This window comes from Dermacentor andersoni, chromosome 1, assembly GCF_023375885.2.
Source record: "Dermacentor andersoni chromosome 1, qqDerAnde1_hic_scaffold, whole genome shotgun sequence".
In the NCBI taxonomy this organism is placed as follows: domain Eukaryota; kingdom Metazoa; phylum Arthropoda; class Arachnida; order Ixodida; family Ixodidae; genus Dermacentor; species Dermacentor andersoni.
The window spans coordinates 31178011-31191743 of NC_092814.1; the positions used below are offsets into that span (position 1 = coordinate 31178011).

The 13733-nt window shown below is 45.6% G+C and overlaps 1 protein-coding gene and 1 long non-coding RNA gene across 5 annotated transcripts in view; one reads left to right on the forward strand and one right to left on the reverse strand.

Moving 5' to 3' along the window:
* Window positions 1-12408, forward strand: part of LOC126543837 (uncharacterized) — a 29673-nt gene extending 17265 nt beyond the window's left edge. For both annotated transcript variants that reach the window (XR_011892443.1, XR_008608433.1), the window contains exons 2-4: window positions 9466-9547; window positions 10843-10892; window positions 11575-12408. This is a non-coding gene — a long non-coding RNA (uncharacterized lncRNA). The remainder of the gene's footprint in view (window positions 1-9465; window positions 9548-10842; window positions 10893-11574) is intronic.
* LOC126546133 (guanylate kinase) overlaps window positions 1-13733 on the reverse strand; it is a 218800-nt gene that overhangs the window by 87932 nt on the left and 117135 nt on the right. The window lies entirely within an intron of this gene.

Consider the following 13733-nt stretch of genomic DNA (forward strand, 5'->3'; position numbering starts at 1 on the left):
ATCCCTTGTGGTCCAAGCAGGAGGGGCAAGGTACGCTGGTAAATGTGCGTACGAAATGCTAGAACGCTAATATAACATTGCAAGAAAGGAAAAGAGGAGGAGGAGGAAATAAAGAGGGAAGGAAGAGATGTTAACCAGAAATACGTCTGGTTGGTTACCCTACTATGGGGGACGGGAAAGAGGGAATACAAGAAAGGAAACAAAAAGCACAAGACAGCTATATCTAGAACGAACTACTGAGAACGCGCGTTTCAAGTGATTCTGCAGAGTGAAGATAATGGAAAGGTATGGCATTCCATTTTTCTATAGTTCTGGGAAAAAAGGAATGCTTGGAGGGTTGTCCTGGCAAGGTAAGTAGAGACAGTGAGAGAGTAAAAATGACGGGTCTTCCTCGATGCAGAAAGAGTGAGGCATAAGCTAGGATCCAAAGAAAGCTTACGGCTTATTAATCTGAAGGGCGTTGTAAGTACACCACCCCGAGTGGTAGTGAAGCAAACCGGAAAGCGCGGCGAGGGTCATCTGGGCTTTGGTCTCGACGAGCGCGCTGCCCACCGACGCCACTTGAGTAATGGCCGTCGACGGCTCACACAGAGCTGGATCTTCCACGCAAGTAGAATGAACACGCAGCTGGCACTTCTGACTGCCGCAGAGCTCGGGCAAAACCACCGGCGCCACGCTACCGATCGCGCTTGACGAGGCACCTCGAACCCTCTTCTGCGGCGCACTTTCCTGATACAGCCGCAGGTATTCTCCTCACGCGCAGCAAGCGGGTGGGTGTGAACAGATTCACAACTTGAAGTCGCACCGATTACTTAAACGGGCGACAAACAATCACATCCCGCGGCTGACTTCCGCACCAGTGTTCTGGCGTGTAACATTGGAATGTGTGTGGTTCTGGTCTCGACACAGGCAGTTTGAACCGCGTGAGGCCGGCCGGATGCGCTGGGAGCATTACTTTTTCGGTCGGTTGGTTGGGCGATAGTTGGAATCGGTTGGCGCAGGACAGGGGTAATTGGAGATCGCAGGAAGAGGCCTTCGTCCTGCAGTGGACATAAAACAGGATGATGATGATGATGATGATGATGAGGATGATGATGATGATGATGATGATGATCGGCGTGTGAAATTCTTTAGAGCCGCTTGAGGCTCTAAGAAATTGTAAGAAGTGTATCCACTCAAGGGACTTGGATCCGAGGCGCCGAGGAAATGTTTGTCTCACGGTGTAGACACGGGAGCGACGTTTAGCTAGACAGCAGTTATCCCGCGCACCTCACTGACAGGTTCACTCGCAAACCACTGTTTGTTTAGGACACCACACGGCCTTCGGCTCCTGGGAGTTTGATCGCTTCGCGCATGAGTTCGAGGACTGGCGCCACGATTCTGACGTTTTCTCGCGTCTACCCAACTGTGCACGCCGTGTCTGACGGCGCATCCTGGACGCCGGGAGTGGGGGAAGAAGACAACGCATCAATGATGTCATCGTCATCGCAATCGTTTACTGGTGTGAAATATATTGGGGCGCAACAACTCGGCTACAGACATTGTACGTTCGTATTTGGAAAAAGAGAATAAAAAAATTGGCTCTTATCTGTATGCTCTCAAGGGCACTAGGTTAGATTTAGTAAATGGATCCCAAATAATGCAAGTGTATTCCAGCTTTGGTCGAATAAAGGTCGTATATGCTCATAACTTCATTTCAGGGGATGCATCTTTAAGCTTATGGCGTAGTAGACATAGTTTTCTAAAAGCAGAAGAAGCAGTGTTGGTAATATACCTATTCCAGTTTAGGTTGCTAGTAATTGTAATTCCGAGATACTTGTATGCATTAATTTCAGTCAAGTGGTCTGGGCTACTGGAGTAATAAAACCTGAGTGGTATGTTTTTGTTAGTTATACGTAGGAGCACAAATTTATCAGAGTTGAGTTTCTTCCACCATTTATTGCTCCACTCAGAAATACCGTTCAAGGTTAAATTAAGTGCTAGTTGATTATTAGCTTTATTAATGTCGTTAAACATAATACAATCGTCGGAAAACAGGCGAATATTAATGGAGGCGTCCATTACGTCAATTATGTCGCTAAAAAATATAAGGAAAGGTAGTGGGCCAAGCACATTTTCTTGAGGAACGCCAGAGGTCACCCGAAGAGGAACAGACTGTTGTCCATCAATTATTGCGCACTGGCTTCGACCCGTTAAATAAGCAGAAACCCAGGATATGAGGAAGCTAGGAAGACCAAGGAATTCTACTTGGACAATTTATTTTTCGTGAGGAACTACATAGAAAGCCTTTCGAAAGTCCAAACATATTACGTCTACTTGGCCAGACTTGGCAAGAACAGGAGCAAAATAGTGAATGACTGTGCTTAATTGGGTGACCATCTAGAGCCCCTTTCTGAAGCCATGTTGGAAAGGTGATAAAATGTTATGCTCGTTCAAGAAGCCACTAATGCAGCCAGCTACAATGTGCTCAATTAATTTAGAAGCAGCAGCTGAGTTCTGCTGTGTTCTAGATTAAAGGTGGTCTTTCTCTTGTCCTGTTTTTCTTTCTGACGAGCAGCGCAGGAACTAGCAATAAAAGCAACGCGCGTACTGAGGCACGGAAACAGCGACCTTTTTTCTGTAGCCAGATCTTGATCGATGCCAGACTCAATTCAGATTTGGTTCAACTCGTCAACAAAAATGATAGCGATTCCATTCTGATCTGCAAATTTGGGCTATAAGCGAGGAATTACAATCCCCTAAAGTGTGTTTACAGGACTGGGAGCTATATGTTATCGGCATAAATTAGTTCCCCGTCTTCGCGGTTTGGCAAATAGTTAAGTAAGGCCTCTCTGTTTCAAGTTCGCTTTTGGACAATTCGCTAGTCAATGTTAATTATTCAAGACCTATTAAAAAAAAAACGTCTTAGCAGTTTCGGACAGCCATTACTCGGCCAGAGAAGCCAATCGAATAACACGGAACGCACCATTCGATGCGTTATTCGACAGTTTCGAATATAAGCACTGAGCGCAACACGAGGCGATCGCTATTAAGAACGCGGTTGCAAACCGCCAAATTTCCTTTCCGCGAACTTCAGCGATGTAACTAGCTTGCTATGGAAATATGCGTAACCAAGAATAACTACGAATAATGCAAAATGATCAAGAATCGAGCAGCACGTTATCACTACAGTTTAAACAAAACACTGTGTCGTGGAATTCTCTCCCACTTGGGCTGCTCCAGCAGAGGCTTCAGTCGGTCACTCAAAACGGCATTCAGGGGCCAATTAACGAGCGCGCGATAACCTGGGTGGATCCTGGAACGCGTGACGAATTCTCTGAGTCACTAGAATGATGATTATACGTAACGGCATTCACTGCACCGCGGGCGCGCAGTTTAGGTACATACGTACGTGCGTGTTACGCCTGTCGGTGCTTGGTAAACAAGTGTGCATAAGAAGATAAACACCAGCTGCAACGTGTCCGCTGCGGAGTGCACCTGCGCTACTCACGGCCGACGTGTCGAGGCGCGAGGGCACCCTTCGTCTCCATCCGGACTTTAATGGCGCGAAAAAAAGACGGCGGCCATAAATGGGCTGGGAAATGCCGCCGAGTCGTGCCGAGTCGACTGCCACCGGGCAATCAGGCGGACTATACTACGACATGTGCGCGCGGCCCGAGATAAACACAGGCGGAAACGTCGGTCACGCGCGCCGGCGCCAAGCGCCGACAGTGCGAAGCGTTTGAGCCGCGTGACAAGAGCAAGCTTGGCAGCTCTGAAAAGTCGCCCAACGGCACATATACGTATATATGCCCGCGTACACGGCTTGAGCAGTTGGAGAGGCTCGACTCTAGCAGTGTTGTAATTCGGAACAGCATTGAAGGTAGCCTATACTTTTGTACTTTGAACTTTATTATTGCGATAGCGCTTACATGGACACTCCTGGCGCATTTCTGCCGTCGCCGGGATGTTCCGTGTAAAGTCCAAGCGCAATGCACGCGTCATGCAGAGGTTGTGGCTTCGGCTCCCACCGGCGACAAGTTATCTTTTCGGCCACTTTCATTTCCTTTTTCTTCATTATTTTCTGCATTTCAATTTCAACGACACCTAATTTCCCCTATGCTTTCCTTGGCTTCATTGTCAGTTCGCTTTATGTGGTCATATATATATATATATATATATATATATATATATATATATATATATATATATATATATATATATATATATGTGTGTGTGTGTGTGCGCGCGCGCGCGCGCGCGCGCGTGTGTGTGTTGTGTGTGTGTGTGTGTGTGTGGCGACATTAAGTATAGACGCTGTCAAGACGTCGCACGGAGAGGTAAATGTCGGCAAACTACGCCAACAAATTTGCGAGCTGGCGCAATAAAGCCACCTACAAAGTGTTGAAATCCATGGCCTCATGCCTAATGAGAATGAAAATTTGATGGCAAAAATAATTAAAATAGCCCACTCTCTTAGTGAACCAGAGCTTTCAGAAGCTGCTGTTGAAGGGCTGCACTGCCTTCCTTCTAAACAAGGCAAACCACGTGTCATTCTCAGGTTTTCGCCTAAAACAGTAAGAAACTAAATGGTTCAAAGAAAGGAGCTCAAAATGAAACTGCCAGGTATGCAATTCTTTGACAATTTGACGGCTCTAAAAAGCATTTGCTCTGGCTGGCGAAGCAAAAAAGCAAAAGAAAGCGCCCACCGTTTCGTTTGGAGCTCGGAAGGACGAATTTTTGCGCGTAAGGACAGTCACGTGCTGTCAGGATTGCTACGGAAGTCGACCTGAACAAAATCGTCTAGTAGTCGTTTGCTGAGTGCGGTTACATTATTTAGAAACGATGGCTAACTATCACACCACTGATTCCTCTAAAATTTGGTCGAAACTGGCGAACTTTCTAGCAAACGCATTTTTAACTATTTCGCATGAATGAGAGAACTCTGCGGAACAAACGTACTGAAACTGAAGCATACGCATCTCAGTTTGATAGCTGCTTCGATTACATTCTCAGAAACGTGGTATACTTGGATTGCGCAGATGTGTACAATCTTTCTGATTATAGACATGCTTCTGTATATAGCTCAGGAAGACGTGGTAGCGGTGTCTCTATTTGCGTGCGACAGCGCTACCATTTCGAACGGCTTGAAGATTACACTTGCATGTGCGACGATATTGAAACAGTCACTGTTTTATGTCGTGACATTATGATTGTTTAACTTTACCGTGCCTCTCAAGGTGTAATTTGTAACTTTTTAAACTTTGTCGATGACATTTTATCTTTCGCAGATAGCAAAAAATGGCTCACTTCTTCGTGCCAATTCCATGATGGCGCCCGAGGCAGATGGATGTCAATGTCTCATTTTCTCTTAATAAATTACTTCTCTCCACCTTGCGGGTTTCCGCAGAACCATTACGTCAAACTCTTGCCTTTGCTTCGAGTTGTTGGCAAATTCGACTTCGCTCTGCCATCTGCCAGCCGCCTGGTTAGCTCACATGGTAGAGCGGCTGCCCCGAAAAGGTGGTGGTGCCGGGTTCGAGTCCCGGGTTCGAGTCCCGCACGAGGACGAATTTTTCTTCAACTGCGAGGCTTTTCTTTCGAAGAACCCTACGGGTTTCCTTTGTAGTAATTGCTACGAATGGGTGGATGTCTAATTTTCCCTTAATAAATTACTTCTCTCCACCTTGCGGGTTTCCGCAGAACTATTACGCCAAACCTTGGTGTTATTGTGGACTCAAAGCTCGATTTGTGGTTGCATGTATCTTCAATTGTTTTGAGCGCATTGAGACATATTGGTATTATTGCTAGGTTAACAAGAAAATTTCATCGATACGAGTGTCTGCGCATTCTTTACTGTGCTGTCGAGTTCGCGTCAGTAGCCTAGAATGACGCCTCTGTTAGCTATTCTAATCGAATCGGAAATGTTCAGCGTAAGTTCGTACGCATACTGGATGATATACATATATATATATATATATATATATATATATATATATATATATATATATATATATGTATGTATTATGTATGTATGTATGTATTGGTCGCCGTCGTTTTTATAACTTCGATACTATCCTAGCAGACCTTAGTATGTCTATTCTTCATGACTGGCCGATTGTGCGTGACATGCAGTTCCCTCATAAAATTGTGCGTGACTCCTTTGATTGTGACCAGTTATTGACGTCACTGCGATTTCGTGTGGTGCCTCATTCAAAAGCCGCCAAATGTTGTGATGTATTGTATCCTGATATGCGTGCAATTTGTCCCATGACTCGTTTACAGATCACCTATAATTCATCCTTTCATAGCACGGACATATTTGCCTAAACTGCTGTTTTTATTAGCTATATTTAGATTATTGTTTTATTGTCTATAGTGTCTTTATGGTTTTTTTTCTGCAATGTGTCTGGTTCGTGTCATGGTGTTTGTACCTGACCTAGTGTGCGCTCGGTTAGGCCAATAGCTGTTGAGGCACACTCAAAATAAAATGTCTGTCTGTCTGTCTGTCTGTCTGTCTGTCTGTCTGTCTGTCTGTCTGTCTGTCTGTCTGTCTGTCTGTCTGTCTGTCTGTCTGTCTGTCTGTCTGTCTGTCTGTCTGTCTGTCTGTCTGTCTGTCTGTCTGTCTTAACGTTGATTTACTCTGCAACAACCAAGCAAAGTTCCAATTTTTTGAGGTTATGTTTGCTCACAGTTGCGTGAATTTATTAAGCCGCCGAGATGACTGTGCATACGGATACATTGACTTAGGTTTTACTAACTTATCTATGTCTACCAGCTGTACAATACCCACCGCGGTGACGTAGTGTCTATGGTGTTGCGCTGCCAAGCACGAGGTTGCGGGATCGAATCCCGACTGCGGTGGCCGCATTTCGATGTCTGTCTGGCCGCATTTTCTGTCTGTCTGTCTGTCTGTCTGTCTGTCTGTCTGTCTGTCTGTCTGTCTGTCTGTCTGTCTGTCTGTCTGTCTGTCTGTCTGTCTGTCTGTCTGTCTGTCTGTCTGTCTGTCTGTCTGTCTGTCTGTCTGTCTGTCTGTCTGTCTGTCTGTCTGCCTGTCTGTCTGTCTGTCTGCCTGTCTGCCTGCCTGTCTGTCTGTCTGTCTGTCTGTCTGTCTGTCTGTCTGTCTGTCTGTCTGTCTGTCTGTCTGTCTGCCTGTCTGTCTGTCTGTCTGTCTGTCTGTCTGTCTGTCTGTCTGTCTGTCTGTCTGTCTGTCTGTCTGTCTGCCTGCCTGTCTGTCTGTCTGTCTGTCTGTCTGTCTGTCTGTCTGTCTGTCTGTCTGTCTGTCTGTCTGTCTGTCTGTCTGTCTGTCTGTCTGTCTGTCTGTCTGTCTGTCTGTCTGTCTGTCTGTCTGTCTGTCTGTCTGTCTGTCTGTCTGTCTGTCTGTCTGTCTGTCTGTCTGTCTGTCTGTCTGTCTGTCTGTCTGTCTGTCTGTCTGTCTGTCTGTCTGTCTGTCTGTCTGTCTGTCTGTCTGTCTGTCTGTCTGTCTGTCTGTCTGTCTGTCTGTCTGTCTGTCTGTCTGTCTGTCTGTCTGTCTGTCTGTCTGTCTGTCTGTCTGTCTGTCTGTCTGTCTGTCTGTCTGTCTGTCTGTCTGTCTGTCTGTCTGTCTGTCTGTCTGTCTGTCTGTCTGTCTGTCTGTCTGTCTGTCTGTCTGTCTGTCTGTCTGTCTGTCTGTCTGTCTGTCTGTCTGTCTGTCTGTCTGTCTGTCTGTCTGTCTGTCTGTCTGTCTGTCTGTCTGTCTTAACGTTGATTTACTCTGCAACAACCAAGCAAAGTTCCAATTTTTTGAGGTTATGTTTGCTCACAGTTGCGTGAATTTATTAAGCCGCCGAGATGACTGTGCATACGGATACATTGACTTAGGTTTTACTAACTTATCTATGTCTACCAGCTGTACAATACCCACCGCGGTGACGTAGTGTCTATGGTGTTGCGCTGCCAAGCACGAGGTTGCGGGATCGAATCCCGACTGCGGTGGCCGCATTTCGATGGGCGCGAAAGGCAAAAACGCCCGTTTCCCGTGCATTGGGGTACATTAAGTATCCCCCGGTGGTCAAAATGAATCCGGAGTTCCCCACTACGCCGTGCCTCATAATCAAATCGTGGTTTCGACACGTAAATCCCCACAATTCATTCTGTACTGGCGTCCTGTGCTTACACATTAGCGATCATCTCTCATTATTCGCAATATTTGTCATTAAGGATCCTTGCCCTGATACAAAACACAGTAGGAGATGCATAACGATAGAACCATCAGTCATTTTGAATCCTTAATCGATAGCTTAAACTGAGTAGATTTCTATGGCAAACGCGTTCCTTCAAGGTCTTATGACAATTTTGTTTCTGCACGACAATCTTGTTATAATACTGCATTTCCCTTAACAAGAATTAAGCACAAAAAAGCCAGGAAAGCAGGCATTACTAAAGATTTCTGTAAGTGCATCAAGCAGAAAGAAAGGCTATACAACCAGTATTTAAGGACACGTGACACAGAAATTCTAGGAGCATTAAAAAAATTACAAACCGATTAAATGTTGATCTGAAGAGAAATTTACATTTCTTGAGCGTAATTTTGAGAGCTGCATGAAAAACAGTCAGAAAACATGGAAATACTTTTGCGAATAGTCTAACATTCCTACGGCTGGCGTGCTGTTAGAATGAGAAACTTGTGGAACAAAATATTCTAATTATCTTAGCGAAATTGTTTAATGATTACTTTATAAACGTTGGTGCGACGGAATCCTCATATACCGCCCAAGCCGGATGCAGTTATTTGACATATCTAAACCATGATGTACAGGACACTTTGTTCCTGAATCCTACCTACGAGGATGTAATTATTTCTACCTTGAATCTTGAATAAATCTGAAGCTTTCACCAGTAAAAGCTGTTGCATCTGAAACTGCTTCACCTTTAACTCATATTTTTAATATGTTGACATCTGGAATCTCTCCAAGTCGACTGAAAATTGCTCGCGTCACTTTAATTCATAAGGGTGGTAAATATGATGAGCTTAGTAATTACAGACCCGTATCTGTGTTGTCGTTGATGGCAAAGGTTGCAGAACGCATTTACATACACGCTTTAATAAATTTTTGCTATAAAGGAACTCAATTGCAAATCAGCCATATGGTTTTCAAAAAGGCGAGTCTATGGAGAAAACATTAGTTGATAATAAAGACGACATCATTAAAACATCTAAAAGGAATATTTCGCAAATGGAATTTATCTGGGTGTTGAAAAAGCCTTGAACACCATCAAGCACGATATTCTGCTGAGTAAATTTGAAGTATATGTATTAGAGCTGTAGCGCCATTCTCTTGTACGTAACTATCTTCTCTCTAGAACTCAGTTAGTTTAGCTACATGGTATTGAGTCTGATAAAAGCATTATTAAATATGGCGTAACACAGAGTTCTGTGTCGGGCCATATGTTATTTATATTGCACATTAATGACATCGTCAATATTCCCATGACTTTTATATGCAGATGACACAAGTGCTTTATTTTCTTGGGAGAACATACAGGAACTCGACTCTGTGTCAAATGCATGGCTGCACGAACTTAACAAGTGAGTATCAAGTAAGAAACTAAGCATAAATACAGAGACAAAGTTTTTACTTTTTCGCCCGATAAACAAGAAAATCGATTAGGATGGCAAACTAAAATACGGTGAATCTTTCCTTCATCTTTCCTGTGTTATTAATTCTTAGGCGTTACTTCTCAATCAAACTTACACTGGTCTCATCATGTGGATACCATTCGAGCGAAGGTGGCTAGGTGTATGGGCGTGTTGAATCGCCTTTGGAACTTTGTGCTGTCTAGCTTAAAGACACAATTATATTTTAAACCATTCATTCTCATTTTAGCTACTGTTTGCTAGTTTGGGGAAGAGAAAATAAAAATTCACCGACGATAACGATACACCCTAATGCGAAACTTGAGCGCCGCTCTATACGTATTTTCATTTCGCGATGTATTGGCTGGCGCGGGCAACCTGTCTCGTGCGGCACGTTCCAAACTGAAAAAAGTGTGGCGCGTCTGCCTCGCTAATCGGGAGATCGCGAGAGGCAGCGCGTGGGTGACGCGTGGGCGTGACTCGCAGCAACCGTCGCAGGCAGACCTCCGCTCATGCAGCTCTTTGTTTCCACACAGACGACACGCGCTACTCTGGCGCCATATCGTAGCCATCGTTTCCACACAGCCCGTCTTGCGCGGCAAGCTACGCTTCTCACGCTTTCGTTCCACCAACGACGAGAACGGCCCTTCGTCGTGAGGAAGTCGCGTTATCAGTGTCAGTGGCGACAACAACCAAGCTGATAGCTAAAGTGCTATATATATAGGCGTATAGGCTTTCATACATAGAGGCTCTCAACCGCGCTTCGTGCAAAAGAACCGTGCACGCGGACCGCGGCGAAGTGAGCTGCTGCGGCTCTATGTGTATCGGCTTCGCAGTGCGTCGGCATCTTTGACGGCGGCACACGGGAAGGAAGCACCGTCGTCCCTGACAATCGATAGGCTCGACGCGCGGTTGAGCGCGCTGCAATAGACCTTTCCTGGGGTACGTCACACTGCATCGCGATGTCATCCTGGTTGGCAAGACAGCCGCCGTCGGCTTCTCTCGTGGTGCACTCGTGCAGTACTTAGTGTAGGTGGGCACCACGTGGACGAGTTTTCTTTCTTTTATACAGAGAAACTGTGTACCTCTACCGTCCAAGGAAATACTTAGTGTAGTACTTAGTACTACATAATACTTAGTGTACTTAGTGTATGTATGAGTATGTAGTGTAATGTAATACTTAGTGTACTTAGAAGTACTTAGTGTAGGTGGGCACAGCGTGGACGAGTCTTCTTTCTTTTTTACAGAGAAGCTGTGTACCTCTACCGTCCAAGGAAATTTTCGTGTCGTTGCCGTGGTAAGCAAAAAAACTCCCCGTACGTGGGCCGATCCTGAAGTATATAAAAGAGAGTGCAATGCCTTCATCAGTCGTTATCTAAAGAGAAAAATTATGGGGTTTTACGTGCCAAAACCACTTTCTGATTATGAGGCACGCCGTAGTGGACGACTCCGGAAATTTCAACCACCTGGGGTTCTTTAACGTGCACCTAAATCTAAGTACACGGGTGTTTTCGCATTTCGCCCCCATCGAAATGCGGCCGCCGTGGCCGGGATTCGATCCCACGACCTCGTGCTCAGCAGCCTAACACCATAGCCACTGAGCAACCACGGCGGGTGTTATCTAAAGAGAAACATCGGTCACAATCTGTGCAGAACTTATAGTTGTAGAAAGAATTAACACGTACAAATTATGAGAAACCGAGATTTCATTATCAAGTAATGAATACATGTAACACAGCTCAAAGCTTTAAAACTAATGTCTTATTCTTCCGTTTTATATTTGCGATAAGTTATTATTCTGACGTGACATGGGCGCTGCTGCCTGAATGCAATGCATATTTCTATTGCTCTCTTGCTTCATTTGTATGTCATGCCGTCGAGTGTGTGTGACACTGTTCTTCCTTTTTTTTTTTTTGCCTGTGTATGCCACACACAGTTCTTGTTGCCTTATTGTTTTCTTTTGTTCTTTTTTTTTTCAGCTGTTTACCGTAAACAACTTATAGCTGATACTTTGAGTGAGAACACCAGCAATAACATAAATCATCTTTTTTTGCGGACCCTTACAAATTAACCTTGTTTACTTATGCGAATATCAGTTTACTATGCCTGTTATTATATACAGTAAATGATGCTGTGTTTTTCTGTACAAAAGTGATGCTACTCTACCGCCAAGCGGGCGCAGGACCTTTGTGAGGAGGCCAGTAACCTCATTTTGTCCTGACCCGCAGGTAAATCTATGTATTGTCAAAAAGAATAATAAAATGCTCTTGGAGTGTGCATATAATTACTATCGCAATAAAGAAAACTGCACACTGGAGTATGAGGGGTGCCGTAGTGGAGGACTCCGCTTTAAACTTTCGAACCCGTCCATCTGCATCTGGCACGGCCGGGAATCGAACCCGTGATCACGTGCTCAGCATCAGAGTGCCATATCCACTGCACTATTGCGGGAGGTAAGGTTAAGTTAGATATTGCCGCTGAAGATATCAAACTCTATTGTTTCCATCGCGTTTAGCGTATGGTACGTAATTTGTGCACTTCAAAGGCGAGCAACTTCCCGCGTTATCTGACGCCTGTCCCCCTGTGCTTGTGCAACTCGCGCCCAAGTTGCCTGTCGTTCAGATAAAAAAATCACCACGTCACGTTCCCCTTGCGCGCCACGCGGGACTGCTCTCGAATACACGCCGTAAAAGTCAGCCGTTCCCGGCGGTGGTATCTATGGGACAACATTACGGCATGAAACTTTCTAATGGCCGCCCTCACTGAGCTAATACATCCTGTTGCTTCCATATTCGTGTTTGTCGCTGCTCTCCGGCGTGACGCTGCAAATCGAAGTCGCCAGCGAGAGAAATTCTGATAGATAAAGTGCTATATATAGGTTTTCGCGGGCTGCTTGTCGGCAACTTCGGCTTGCTGCGTCCCGATAAAGCAGTCGTTGACACGGCAGCCTCCAACATAATCTATGGCCTGATAGGGCCAACGCGTCATACTGCCGGCCGGTTTCGTTGAGGCCGGTTAGGCCAGTGCTCTCGTGGCGCCACCTGCCTCTTGCCGGTCGTTTCAAGGGGGCTTCACATGGCATCTATGGATAGGCAACTACCACGGTATGGCATAGTTCTTCAGTTCGCAGTGTCATGGTACATAGTGTAAAAACTATTGAACTTGAAATCTACGGCAATAAACAACTCGCTGACTAAACGTAGCCAAATATCAATATTTGTAGTTTTAATCAGGCATAGCTATAGTTGACGATACTAAAGTAGCCTACTTGCGCATCGTGAGAGCGAGCAAAAGGGGCGTTGATGTTTGTCGCGTAGGTTATTGGCTATTCTACGTGGTGTACGCGCAGCTGTACAAATCCCATTCGTCATTGTGAGAATATCACTTGCAAGTGTCGACATACATTTTTTTTTCTCTTTCCAGTACTTTAACAAGCGAGCAGTTAAATTGTGAAAGTGCGGGTCACCCCGTTTTAAAACATTTTGTTTTCTCTTTTACAAACTGCGGAGCCTCTTTCAATAAGAGACATACCTGGTTGCGCTGTGTGCAACATTGCAGAAGTTTAGGTTCACAAGTGTCGTAAGTAATATTTCCGCTATAAGTATATTTCGGTAGTGTTGGCAAAGAATATTCGAATTTTATTACCGAAGTGACAGTGACAATTCAAGTGTTCTGGGGTAGCAGGTCATATAATTTGGAGTTATCTAAGTTCCATTCCCCAGTATTTTTTACCCTTTCGCTACAGCACAGCTGCCTGTTGATGTCTGCCTGGCAAGAGCAAACACTCCTCCTCAGCTGGACAGGCAGCGTGTGGCACGCCCCCCGAAAGTACACGGTCGGCGGTGCGTGCGCTGGCGTAGTCGATGGTCGCACGAGTGCAAAGGATTTGGAGCAGGGCTCCGTTAGTGGTTGTGCGGAGGTCAAGCCCTCCTCCCGGTCTGTAGACGATCTTGAAGTCCTCCGCTGGGAGGCGAGGTAGGGGAGCGTGACGACGGAGAGTGGTAGTGCAGGCAGTCTTGGATGGTGGCGAGGCAGGCGGTGGCGAGACGACGGGCTGGTGGGCCGCGGCTGCACGGCGTGCTTTCACGGCACGCACCCAGCGTGAGTCAGCTTCAAGCTCGGCAGGGCTGATGGAGGT